Raw genomic sequence first — 14,392 nt, 5'->3', positions numbered from 1 at the left:
TAAGAAGATGTCGGCGACAAACAAGCAAAATGCTGCGAAGAAGAAGCATCACCATCGTACGGGGTCAGGTGGCTACCTCGTAGCCCGACCTAAGTGGGCCAAGACTGGGAATGATCTGGTTGATAAAGGGATCGAACCAGAGACAATTAACTAGCCAGACCGTTGCCAGACTTGATTCTTCGGGGCTGGCGGAAACTTGGACCCTGTATCAGGGAAGTGCATTTGGATGGACGAGCAAATGGAAATACCAGTCAAGAGGCTTAAGCACTATATCGAAGCAGCGCAGCAAGGGACGTTCGTTCCAGACAGAGAGAACGAGGAGCTCACAATGGCCCTCGGGAATCCTGAGCACCCTGGACGGACACGAGGCATGCCAGGCTCCATTCCGTGGAAGGCTGGGTTTTCAGACGCAGGCGGTTACAAATGCCACGAGAGAAGGAAGAAAGTGGAGCAGACCCAACTGCAGGCGCTGCACACTAGGGTACAAGCGATAGAGGAACGAGAAGCAAATCGCAGCAAACGAACTGCCGAAGCTTCCCCCGAAGCTACCCCTCCATCTCAGCGGAGAAGCAGCGTGGCTTCCACCGAGCTGCTTCAGCCGGAGCATGTCTTGACGGCTCCTGCCAGCTATCCCGTGGATGCTATCACGGAGTCTCAAAATTGCCACCTTATGACGCAATGGATTAATATGAAGGTCAAGGCGGCTGTTGGCTCTGTTTTTCCTACTGAACCCGGCGCAACTTTTCACTGCCGGCCGATTCCAGAAGGATATGCTAGGGTGATGGTGGATGAAATAACGGAGGGATTTGAGGACCTCCAGCTTGACCACCCTACCAGTGAAGGGGAGACTCGACTGGGTTCTACTCTGAAGACTCCATGCCTATGGCGGAAGGAGCTCATCAACCTTCCGAACTGGATGCCTCCGCCTCCTCCTCCTCCTCCGGCGAGTCAGGGCACTCCGCCTCCTCCACCGCCTCCTCCTCCGGCGAGTGACGATCAGGGCACTCGGCCAGCTCCTTCTCCGACGCGTGGCGGCACTCCGCCTCCTTCTCCGCATGCGCCGGCACGCCCGAGCAGTCAGCCTCCTCCTTCTCCGCCTCGTCAGCAAGGGCGGAAGAGACCCACCGCCGCTCCGGTTACTATGGCGTGTCATAGTCCTTCTCCTCCTTCTCGTAAGCAAGTAAAGAAGACACCGCTCTGTCTGCTCTGTCGGCGTCTAGCAGTACAGCCAGAGGCGGGAGGACATACAGATTCGGTCCTTCTCTGAAGACTCCAGAGAAGTTACCATACGAGAGGACCCCGGAGGAGAACGCCGAGATCGCGCGAGAAGAAGTGAGGAACTTCTTTGAAGGGGTGAAAGCAAAGAAACATCCACCTCCGGAGGAGAAGGTAGATCCGGTGAAAGCGAAGCGCACTCTGGCTGCCCTGACAAAACCACCCAAGTCTCCGCCGAAAGGCAACTATGAGTGCATTATTGGAAAGGCATTTGCCGAAGCGGAGCGGTCGGGAAGTACTGTCAGTGATCAAAGGATGAAAGAACGACGAGCTGGGAAACAAATTGCCCGGCTCGGCGAACAAGCGAAGCAATCGTGCCCCCCGCTCAAGGTGCCTAGCGACATCGTCGCTAATGATCCGAGGATGGTGCCCGGTTATAGCAATCTTGGAGATTACCTGCCCGACGATGTACATTATGATTTCTTGGAGGTGCAGATACAAAGATACGAGTACGGGAAGCCTCTCGTCAAAGATGAAAGATCTCTATCAACGATGATGCGAAGATTGCATGATTGGTACTTGAAAATCTGCAGAGAGTCTGGGGGGAGGAATACTTTGTATGTGAGAGTTAAAAAGGAGCATGACCTCGTTGGAATTGAACTGTTGCCTGTTCCATTTGAGGAGTTCTTTCAGTTTTTCAATCAATTGGCCCTCGATAAAGCAACGGTCACCTGCTACTGTCTGTAAGTAGTACTACTTCTGTCATTAAGTCTCTCTATATAGCTCAGCTCTTTCATTGCATGTATTTATAATTATCCTCACTATAATATGCAGATTGAAGATCGTCGAATTGAAGAAAAGACAAATCGGTGATATTGGGTTCATTAACACAAATCTCATAGATGCAACTGAGGTTAAATTTCATGCCGCAGATACCGAGGCCAACTTGCTACGATCGTTGGTCATAAATGAAAACAAAGATATAATACTCTTTCCTTACAACTTGAAGTGAGTGTTACTGTCTTGTGCATATTCGGTTTCCCTTATATATTAGTCAAGGTTATAGTAATGTAATTGATGAGTTATGCATGCGTGCGCAGGTTCCACTATATTCTCCTAGAGATTAAGCTTGAGCAAGGAGTAGTAACTGTCTTCGACTCTAAACGAAAAGATCCCCAGGAGTATGCGGACATGACTCAAATGCTCGAGAAGTAAGTTAAATCGATCATTATCCACCATATCAGCAACTTTGTTCATTTCTGATATCAAGTAATTGTTTTCTTTGTCTGGCAGGGTTTGGAGAAAATTTACCAAAAAAGCTCCGGGACTGCCGAAGAAGCTGGAATTTAGACACCCGAAAGTAAGTACTATATGTTGGGTTTCATAGTAATTTCAAAAAATTTCCTACGCACACGCAAGATCATGTGATGCAAAGCAACGAGAGGGGAGAGTATTGTCTACGTACCCAATGCAGACCGACTGCGGAAGCGCTGACACGACGTAGAGGAAGTAGTCGTACGTCTTCACGATCCAACCGATCAAGCACGCACCTCCGAGTTCGAGCACACGTTCAGCTCGATGAAGATCCCCGGACTCCGATCCAGCAAAGTGTCGGGGAAGAGTTCTGTCAGCACGACGGCGTGGTGACGATCTTGATGAACTACAGCAGCAGGGCTTCGCCTAAACTCCGCTACAGTATTATCGAGGAATATGGTGGCAGGGGGCACCGCACACGACTAAGGAATAGATCACATGGATCAACTTCTGTGTTTCTGGGGTGCCTCTGCCTCAGTATATAAAGGAGCCAAGGGGGAGGGGGGGCGCCGGCCAGGAGGAGGGCGCAGGAGGAGTCCTACTCCTTCCGGGAGTAGGACTCCCCCCCCCCCAATCCTATTCCAACTAGGATTCCCAAGGGGGGAAAGAGAGAGAGGGGGGCCGGCCACCTTCTCCTAGTCCTAATAGGACATTAGGACTAGGGGAGGGGGGAGGTGCGCAGCCACCTTGGGCTGCCCCTTTCTCCTTTCCACTAAGGCCCATGAAGGCCCATATGGCTCCCGGGGGGTTCCGGTAACCTCCCGGTAACCCGGAAAAATCCCGATTTCACCCGGAACAATTCCGATATCCAAATATAGGCTTTCAATATATCAATCTTTACGTCTCGACCATTTTGAGACTCCTCGTCATGTCCGTGATCACATCCGGGACTCCGAACAACCTTCGGTACATCAAAATGCATAAACTCATAATATAACTGTCATCGTAACCTTAAGCGTGCGGACCCTACGGGTTCGAGAACAATGTAGACATGACCGAGACACGTCTCCGGTCAATAACCAATAGCGGGACCTGGATGCCCATATTGGCTCCTACATATTCTATGAAGATCTTTATCGGTCAGACCGCATAACAACATACGTTGTTCCCTTTGTCATCGGTATGTTACTTGCCCGAGATTCGATCGTCGGTATCCAATACCTAGTTCAATCTTGTTACCGGCAAGTCTCTTTACTCGTTCCGTAATACATCATCTCACAACTAACATATTAGTTGTAATGCTTGCAAGGCTTATGTGATGTGTATTAACGAGAGGGCCCAGAGATACCTCTCCGACAATCGGAGTGACAAATCCTAATCTCGAAATACGCCAACCCAACATCTACCTTTGGAGACACCTGTAATGCTCCTTTATAATCACTCAGTTACGTTGTGACGTTTGGTAGCACCCAAAGTGTTCCTCCGGCAAACGGGAGTTGCATAATCTCATAGTCATAGGAACATGTATAAGTCATGAAGAAAGCAATAGCAACATACTAAACGATCGTGTGCTAAGCTAATGGAATGGGTCATGTCAATCAGATCATTCAACTAATGATGTGACCTCGTTAATCAAATAACAACACTTTGTTCATGGTTAGGAAACATAACCATCTTTGATTAACGAGCTAGTCAAGTAGAGGCATACTAGTGACACTCTGTTTGTCTATGTATTCACACATGTATTACGTTTCCGATTAATACAATTTTAGCATGAACAATAAACATTTATCATGAAATAAGGAAATAAATAATAACTTTATTATTGCCTCTAGGGCATATTTCTTTCACTATAGTAGCATGTTTCGCGCATCTCCTAGTGATTCAAGCGCTAGTTTCATCAATACCATTTGACATTCTTGCTTATCAGTTTGATTGACCTCAATTTCTTGTAAAGTGGTTGTGGCAGGAACAAGGGAATGATTTCTGTGGATACTACATTTGCGAGTCCATCCGCCACACGACTTGTGAGCGGGGCTACTCTGACGAACAATATGAAGTGCGTAAATAACAATATTCATAATTTTATTTTATTACCATCATTTGTGTTGAGTTTCATTCATTCATATATATATGTATTGACCCCCTTCTTCAAATTAGATGTTTCGGAAGCGGGATGAACTCCTAGCACCAGCTCGCATGCGAGCAATTCAAGAGGAATTGGCGGCATTCTTTCTTGACCACGTGATCGCTGAAGACGGAGAATACTATGTGGACCATGCGTCCGTATGTTAGGAGATTATATTTGTAAGAGATAATTATTGTATATATGTAGCCGGTAGTGTCGGATAGATATACGAGAACTTGTTGTTCGACCAATCTCTCGGAGAAGGAGAGGTGGTCGATATCACTTCTCTCTGTATGCATATATGTTCATGACAATCTTCTGTTTCCTTCGTTTGCTTACTAGCTAGCTAGCGTGTCTAGTCCTCTCTATACGTATGTATAGTACGTAGCGTCGACCAAGCACAGACATAAGAGAGGACACTTCTTTCTATTAATTATAGCTAACTAACACAATATATGAAACACCTAAATTAACCCCTCCAAACCCCCCACCCCCCCCCTTCAAAAAAAAACCCCAGGCACATAAATGCTGACGCGTGGACGCCTATTGGTCCCGGTTGGTGCCACCAACCGGGACCAAAGGCCCTCCTGCTTGGGCTCCGCGCACAGGCCACGTGGAGGCCCATCTGTCCCGGTTCTGGACTGAACCGGGACTAAAGGGACAGTGCATTAGTAACGACCCTTTAGTCCCGGTTCAGGAACCGGGACAAAAGGTTCTTACGAACCAGGACAATAGGCCCGTTTTCTACTAGTGCAGTGGGTGCACCTACGCAAACACGACTAGAATGACGAAGTGACATTACCATTTTCCACCCAGGTATTCCCTCTTGATTATACCTTATTTGTGAGCCTGGGCTGGGAGCACACAAAAGGATGAGTTTGTGCACCTATAAGCTTTTAAAAGGTTTCCACGAAACATATTTTTTTTTCTAGTAGCAAAGTTATAAAGTGTGAACCTACGATTTTCCATCCAAACATCCTTTTATGGTTGTAGAGTAGAAACAAATTGTCCACACTTACGGTCATGGTCGTTGTTAGAATCTGATTTTTTTTTTCTCTTGTGCAGCTCTTACAAATGGAAATATCGTTCTCTCATGGTTTGCAGTTTTACACTGTTGGCCCAGTCCTGACAGCAAGTACTTTTCGGCGACGGCAACAAGCAACGACAAACGATGATGAACAAAGCTCTGGATTCCTGATCGATCGAAGCTAGCAAAAATAATTACGTGCTCCACGCATATAACTAGCTGATCGATCTGTTCTTTGATCGAATAAGTTACACTAACAAAGACGCACGGGTTAACTTGTGTTTTTGGTACATGCCAGTCTCGAGCCCGGTAATGCATTATTGCTTCTCACGGTTCGTTCTGGTTGTTTTCAAGGGATATACATGGGCATAAACATCAGCTAGGCTGCGTAGTTACACGGCTGATCGGATCAGTATAGAATACTAATCCTAGGACTAGGATGTAACTAATTGATGCACTAGTTGGACACATATACACACGTGTAATCGGGCCGGACGTTGGGTTTACTTCCAACATGCACTTTGTCCTACATTGTGGATCTACGTATTATGGTAATGATAATATATAATATCAAAAGCAAAACCGAAGGAGAGACTTGTTTTACGAGCAACGATGAGGTAGGCGTCTTTGAGACCCTACCTATCGAAGACTTGTTTTACGAGCAACAACGAGGTAGGCATCTTGGAGACCCTACCTATCAAAGCCTTGTTTTCACAAGGAAATATGAGGTACCACACCCGCAAAAAAGACACCTCTTTTACTGTTTTACTAGAGGAATCCGCCTTAAGACGTGTTGCACAAAAAAGAAGTAGGATCCTATTTCATGTTCCTTGCACTTAAACCCCTCGGTCTCAAAAAAATTATTTTAGATTTATCAACATACAGATGTATCTATATATAACACTAAAACATGACTAGATATATCCGTATCTAGTCAAATCTAAGACAAGAATTTTGGCACTGAGGCAGGATGTAGGGAAAAGATTCCATCACCCGGTGGATTACATGCATTATTGCGACCGCCGCCTCCTACGTTCAACATGTATCCTGTGTGAAACGAACCGAGCAATATATGTCCTTATCCTTATCTACTCTTCATGCTTCTCATCCATTCATTATTTTCTCCATTCAGATCGTCGCTTCATCTCTTTCTCTCTCAATCTCGCTCACACCCTCTCGCTTGTAGTCGATGCTCCAAGGGACTAGGACCGTCACGGCCACAAGTGCCGCAGCAAGCCAGCCATCCTGCGCACTGCTGCAAGCCGCTCTCTCGAGGCCGCCGCCAGTGATCATCGGAGGACGCCGCTGGCCGCCCTTTCTCTCTCCTCTTTTTCCTCTCCAGCTCCTCCTCTCCCCACCTCCCTATGCCCGCTCGCAGACATGGCTGCAGCTAGAGCGCGCACGCCTGAGCTCCACTCTGGCCACCCGTTGGCCCAGCTGCGCCGCTCCGGCCTCCCCTTCCGCCCTCCGTTGTCGCTCCGGCCAACGATGTTTTTTATTCTTTCCACAATAAGGGCTTTGTTGCAAAATTCCTCCCGCAACATCATCTCTATTGTAGAAATTTCTGGGCTCACAATCCAGACGACATCATCTTTTCAATGAAAAAAAAATTCTGCAACATTATTCATGTTGCAAAAGTCCTCCCACAACATCATCTATTTTGCAAAAAAGATGAAGACGGAAAAAAACTGCAACAACACCTTTGTTGCAAAAAAATATTGAAGACAAAAATAAATAAATAAATCAGGCAAAAATAACGCTTCGGTGGTTTTGCAACAAAGCAACTGTTGCGAGCGAGCTGTGCCTCTGCAACATTTACCCTGTTGCAATTTGTGATGCACCTCCTTCCTATTTGTTGCCAATCCAGCGGGCATGAGGCGGTGGATGTTTCTAATTAATCCACCAGCGGACACGTAGCGTTGTCCACCTTTCAGTCCCAAACAAGGTGGGGTATACTAGAGTTGAAACCCATATGAGTTTGAAATCAAATCATGGTTCTTGCATGTGGATAGCTAACTTCCACGCACCATTGTCCATGGCTAGTTCTTTGGTCATATTACAGTCCTTCAGATTTCTCTTTATGGACACCCATGTCAGGTTTGGTCTACCACGACCTCTCTTGACATTATCAGCACATTTAAACCGCCCGCTATGCAGTGACGCTGCTGGAGGCTTGCATTGTATATGCCCAAGTCATATCGGATGATGTTGGTTAACCTTCTCTTCAATCGGTGCTTATTTGTGATTGTTTGTTGTAATTATTCTGTACTCCCTGTAGGGTTCATGTATTTTGGTTTTGATACCGTGAATGCTCTTGTCCTGTTTCACAAAGTTGTCTGTTTCACAGGCTGATGCGCATAGTAATGGGTATAAGATCATAATTGCAGTCACCTTCGCCAAGTCTTATATCTTTTGCCAGAGTTATTTTATAATGTTATTTTGGTATTTGTACATTATTACTGTGAAATTTAATAGTGTGGGTTCCGTAACATGATGAAAGAGTAAGAAATATGTACAAACAAACATAGTTAGTATTGACATATATATCCATAAGTCCAAACAAAGGTGACGCATCCCTTGTGTTTCGTATACTTGGGATCATTTTGATGCAAACATCATAATTTACATGAATGTAAAAACTGAAGTATGAGGAGAAGGAACTTCTATTTCGTTTATGTATAGCAGAAAAGGGAAAAAAATAGCATGGAAGTATAAATAAGCTGCAGGGCAAGCACTGGCAGTAAGGCATCATTTAGAGTAGTGCTAACCTGGAGATGGCCCCTTTGAGATGTCCCTCTTGGGGCGACCGCCTTGAATCTACAGGAAATTATGTAATTATTATGCATGGATGCGGAACATAATCTCTTCAATGTTGTTTTCTGTAATACTAAGTTTTAACCAAACAAGTGGTGAAAATATTATTTTTACTAAATAAGATTTGCGTTTAAACTGAAGACAAAATCATATGCTTTCGGTGCCATTTTTGTGTTCTTTCAGCCTAAGGCTTCATCTAATGTAAATGGGCATTGAAAGAACATGTGTTTTTTGCAAGTTTGCAGCTTTGAGGTTGTAGCAGTTTAGTTGCTTGATGAAGTTACAGAAATGGATGAGAATGTCGATGGAGCCACCGTGTTTGTATCAATTTCTATTATCACCTTGCCAGGTAGTAATAAGTACTCCCTCTGCTCTTTGAAGTTACAGTTCAGTCCTAAGTCAAACTTCCTTAGGTTTGACCAAGTCTACATAAAAATATACCAGCATCCAAAACACCAAATTAGTTTCATTAGATTCATCATAATGTATATTTTCAGACTATATGTAATTTTATATTTAGTTTTGTGGATATTAGTAATTTTTTCTATAACCTAGGTCAAACCTAAGGAAGTTTGACTTAGGACAAACCTAGAACTTCAAATATTTTGGAACAGAGCAAATAGTAACTATTCTATCATTTTGACATTTAAAGACTAGAGCAGCAGGGAAATAAATAAATGGAATCAGTAGGACCATACATAGATGTTTTAAAAATCCTTAAAATAAGTAATTTGATTTGCAGAAATATGATCATTTGTGATCTGTGCTTGTTCACTGTGTGTATTCTTTTTTCCCTTTAGAAAAGAAATCGTCATGCCTCAGGAACAAAGACTTGAGGTACATACTATACCAAGAAAGTAACGTATGTGAATGTTTTCAGATATATGAACACTTCTCTGTGTGTTTTTACCAACAACTATTGCACGGTTCTAGAGAGAATCTTCAAGAATAATTATTGCACATCTAGGAAAAAATGTTTGTACCTGTTCTATTGGCGAGAATGATTTGTTTTCCTCAAGTTCTAGCTTGTTGAGTTTATGAACTATATACTTCATCGTAGGCCTTTTACGTGGATCCATGTCCATGCACTTGACTGTTTCTTTTAAGTAACCACAAAGCTACAGAACCGCCGTCATCCTAATGGAGCAACCAGCAGCATATTTTTTTTGTGGATTTTTTCACTATTTCTCTAGAATTCACAGTTCATACGGGTGCAGTTGTTCGCGGATTAGAGTAACACTTTAGGATCTGCCACCCGTGCTGTGACACTAGTACATACGATGATTGGAACGCCAGATGTGTACGCTTGTACAATTGTTCTAATATTGATTTGCACTAATGAGCTCATGTAACGAGCTGTTGCAACACTCGCGGCACCGGCGGTGCCTGGACGTGGATGGTGCCCTCCAGCGCCTGCACGACCTGCGCCATGGTCCGGCGCTGCCCCTCCTGGTCCTGGATGCACCAGCACGCCACCGTGCACGCCCGCCTCAGCTCCTCCAGCACCACCTCGCCACTCAGCCGCGGGTCTGCCACGGCACTTACGTCCCCTTTCAAGACCTTCCCCGCGGCCCACACAGGGAAGAAGGGCCACGACTCACTACTCTCACTCCCTGCAGCCTCCACCTCGCTGTACCCCTCGGAATTTCGTCGTCCCGAGATGAGCTCGAATAGCACCATTCCAAAGCTATACACGTCGGTCTTGCTGCTGGCGGGTGCCCCGAGATCCACTCCGGCGCCAGGTACCCAACGGTGCCCCTCATCGTCGTCAGCGCGCAGCTGAAGTCCCTTCCCACCAGCTTCGCCATCCCAAAGTCGGCAATCCTTGGGGACAGGTCCTCGTCCAGTAGGATGTTCCCCGGCTTGATGTCACAGTGTATGATACACTCGTGGCAGCCGTCGTGCAGGTAGGTCAGCCCTCTCGCCACGCCGACCATGATGTTGTACGTTTCTCGCCAGCTCAGGCACGCACCTACACAGAAAAGATAGCCATCGAGGGAGCCTCTGGCCATGTACTCATAGACGAGCATCTTTTTGTTGCCCGACGAGCAAAACCCGAGGAGCCTGACGAGGTTAACGTGCTGGATGCAGCCCAGTGTGCTCACCTCCGTCCGAAATTGTTTGTCTCCCTGGCAAAGGCTTTCCAGCTTCTTGACTGCCACCTGAACTTGGGCCGTGTTGTCTCCCATTTGCTGCTTCAGGACGTCGCGGTACACTGAGCCAAAGCCACCGCCGCCCAGCCGCTCTGAAAAGTTCTTTGTGGCGGCACGGATGTCGTTGTAACTATACACGGCCAAGGAGGAACCATTCACGTTTGCAATACTGACCAGTCTCCTCGTCCGGGCAGAAACAATTCTCCAGGATAGTATGACCGACGTGGCCAGTGCTGCAACACCGGCCAATGTGATGCCAAGGACAAGCCATAACTTTCTCCCACCTTTCTTCCTGTCTACGCTTTGGAGATCTTGCAATCCTCTTTTTGAAAGCCGTAGATACAGTTCTGACCCTGAGATGTCAGAGTCCGCGAGGTTCTTGAGCTCTCTGTGCCAGACGGTGCACCCCCCGGCGGAGAATGCGTAGGCCTGGCAAGAGCAGTTATTTTGGCAAGCGGATTCACACTCCGCTTTGCTTTGGGCAGCGCCCACGACGAGCGAGTCGTCGGGGGGCTTCACGTCCTGCAGTGCTAAGAACCCGTCCGTCGTCAATCCGCTACGTGAGCATGTGAGCGGCGAGCTCCGGCGGCAGCCACCGCTCCAGTCGTTGAGTGTCCAGTCCTCCTCCGACACCGGAGCGAACCCGGGCGGGCACCGGCATGGCAGTTGGCTCCTCTGTTCACAGATGCTGAACACGCCGCAGAGCGCGTACACTTCACACTGCATGGTGAGCGCCAGCTCTGTCTCGCGGGCACCCAGATGTACAGCTTCGCTTGTCCGGTTAGATCGAGCACCAAGCGCGTGATGGTCGTGTTGTCCGTGATGACGTTGGTGAGACGCCGGTACGCCGACGTCTCCTCGTACGACGTGATGCTCCTCGTCGCGTCTGGCAGCCTCTCGAAGACTTGCCCCGTCCAGACGCCGCTCCGCCAGTACGCACGGGAACGGTTCCACATGTAGAAGAACTCGCTGGTGCCGTTGGGGTCTATCATGTCGGTGAACATCCCCGGCGCGGGGTCTTGGGAATTCCGCCACGACGTCAGCGTCTGGTACTCGCTGGTGAGCTTGTTCTCGCCGATCCACGCCCCTGGCACGTGTGTGTCCGTCGGGTGGTCGAAGCTCTGCCACAGCACGTTGGAGGAGTTGCCGCCGTCGACAAGGACCAGGTTGCCGTCGTCGCGGATCTCCGCCGTGTTGTTCGAGCCCGGTGACGACGACGACAGGTTCGATGACCAAACGACGACCAGCGAGGCGGAGGCAGCGGTGGGACCGACGAGCTCGAGGTTGCCGTCGTTGGCAGAGACCCGGAGCTGGGCGGAGGCGACACCGGACAATGGACTCGCGCGGTTGCCAACCCAGACGACGGTCTGGCCGGGGATGTTCTTGTACCAGACCCCGAGGTAGAACCGGCCGTCGGAGCTGCCAGCCGGGCTGAACAGGCCGAGCTCGAACTTGCCCTGCGCTGAGACCAGCGTGTCGCTGCCCCGCAGCGGACGCCGCGCCGAGATCGCCGCTGCACCCGGAGCAGGGGCGAAGCACAAAGCAAGGGCTGCAAAAGTGGCAATGATCAACGACATGATGGGGACGCAGAAAGAATTTGCAGGCAGGTGAGACGGATAGAAAGAAGAATCACCTCGATCGCGAGCGACACATACTTATATCGATTCTACTGTTCGTGCATTCGTCTGTCAAACCGAACGCATGCGGAGAAAGAGGGAACGCATACTACGTCGACCTTTTATTTATTTTTGATGAGCTGATACTACATCTACTACTGATTTGTGATTTGGTTGGTTCGGCTATAGCAGACATCAATAAATTTAAGCTTTCAATGCGCAGTCCGTGGTTGTAAAAAGAAATGACAATTTGGACAGGGCGCTCAAAGTCATCGTATGTACTGCCATAGCAGACGTCAGAATTTTTGGCATGCCTTGCTGGGACGGTTAGCCGCGGTCCAATTGACACAAGGTCTACACGATTTTCGCTTGAACATAACTGCAAGTGGTGCTTTCACGATAGACTTTTTGTAACGTGCGCTCCGTCGCTCACGCATTCGTGATTCTACGGATATCGTCATATCGAAGGACTCTATGCAACGATGGCGCCAGGATTGATTCACCTCCCAGGCAAGCTTCGCTGCCACAGTTAAGAAGTGTTATAAATACTCCCTTGCCGCATCGCTGGATCGGAAGAGCTCGCTGGCTACAACTCGGAGTTGCTAGAGACTCCACTGAAGCAACAACTACCCCAGATCTACAGGGGATAGGATGAGAGTGGAGGCAACATGAATGGTGATACCGCTTCTTAGGTGATACGATGCTCCGACTGATCAGATCCTGCTGGAATGGATATTATGAATGCACCCTAGGTCATGTCTTAATTGAGCGCTAGGCCATTTTCCCACTAGTACTAGTCTGCCAGCCTCAGTTTCGCTGATCGTCAAAAAAAGGGCTCATTGTCACTATGCGGCCAAATTTCGTGTTTTTGACCTTTTTGCGAAAGTTTAGCCGGATCTGACCCCGACTGCAAAAAAATTCGGGGTCTGACCCTTTTTGCTACCACCGTAGTATCTGACGGTAGGGTATAACTGCCCACCGCCACAAGCCTTGACAGTAGAATTTAATTGCGCCGTCACGGACGTTTGATGTAGAAAATACCCTACCACCGGGGATTTTGGTGGTAGCCTATTATAACCTACCGCCATGGTCTTTGGCGGAAGGTATCCGCAATGCAGACAAGTTAGCGAGCATCTCGAACCTGTGAGCAAGGCTGGATGGTTCTTCGAGCAGGTGTGCCAGGAAGACCACATATATAGAGTTGCTTCCTCTGAAAGTGTGTATCCAAGTTCGTACCTACCTCTTGAAACAATCAGGGTGCTGGTTGTCACAAAATTATTTCGGACTAGTACCACTACATCTATTGCGTGAAGAATGTATATCCTCATACCTCACCTCCACAAGTGCGATACATGGGTTGCGTCAGTCACCAACTATACATCTAGATGCACATACCAGTTGCTGATGGTGGGAAGGAGACCAGAAAGAGGTAGCAACACTATGACTTTTTACGTTAGCTAGATATACTTCTCGTGTGCGTCTCGTAGTCGCGAAAGGAGCATGTTAGCTAGCTATATACGAGAATGGCGTTCTGGAGGCCGAGCTCCAGGGAGGCCTTTATTTTTGAAAAATTCAAATTCAAACTTTTATGTTTCAAAAAATTCTGAAAAAAAATATGCGAGTATGTAAGGATGTAACCCACATGTGTGCAAAATTTCATGATGAAATACGTTGAAATGCACCCTGTACAAAAAAGACAAATTCATGGCCTGGGAGGATGAATAGTATCATGTGTTAAACAGCCTCAGATTTGTCTTTTTTGCACACAGCTCAATTCAACGTTTTTTGCCCTGAAAATTTATACACATGTGTGTTTTACCTTCATATACATCTGTAATTGTTTTCAGAATTTTTTGAAATGTAAAAATATGAATTTCGATGAAATTTGAATTTTGAATCTGGAGGCCTCCAGTGAGCTCGGTCACCAAAAGCAATTTCCGGCTATATACATCCTTTCAAACGTCCATGTGACTTGAAGGGAGAAGAGAACCAATTACTAATCGATATATGGGTGTGTAAAGTCTAAGGACAGAGCAGCTGAAGGTGTGTAGCCGTGAGAAGAGTAAATGGCAGAGTTGATGAGACAGCCGAAGAAGAGCAAAAGTGAGTATTATAAAAAAAAACTTTCATCATGTATAAAAAATGGCCATCACATGTTTTTTTAAAATAATCTTGTTTTAAAATT

The 14,392-nt window shown here is 47.1% G+C and overlaps 1 pseudogene; it reads right to left on the bottom strand.

Annotated features, from left to right (window-relative positions):
* Nucleotides 1-9,677: 9,677 nt before the first annotated feature.
* Nucleotides 9,678-13,974, bottom strand: LOC125522968 (annotated as a pseudogene).
* Nucleotides 13,975-14,392: the final 418 nt, after the last annotated feature.

Source organism: Triticum urartu, chromosome 7, assembly GCF_003073215.2.
Source record: "Triticum urartu cultivar G1812 chromosome 7, Tu2.1, whole genome shotgun sequence".
Taxonomy (NCBI): domain Eukaryota; kingdom Viridiplantae; phylum Streptophyta; class Magnoliopsida; order Poales; family Poaceae; genus Triticum; species Triticum urartu.
The sequence above is the reverse complement of the archived record's forward strand: the minus strand, read 5'-3'. Positions and strand labels throughout refer to the sequence as shown.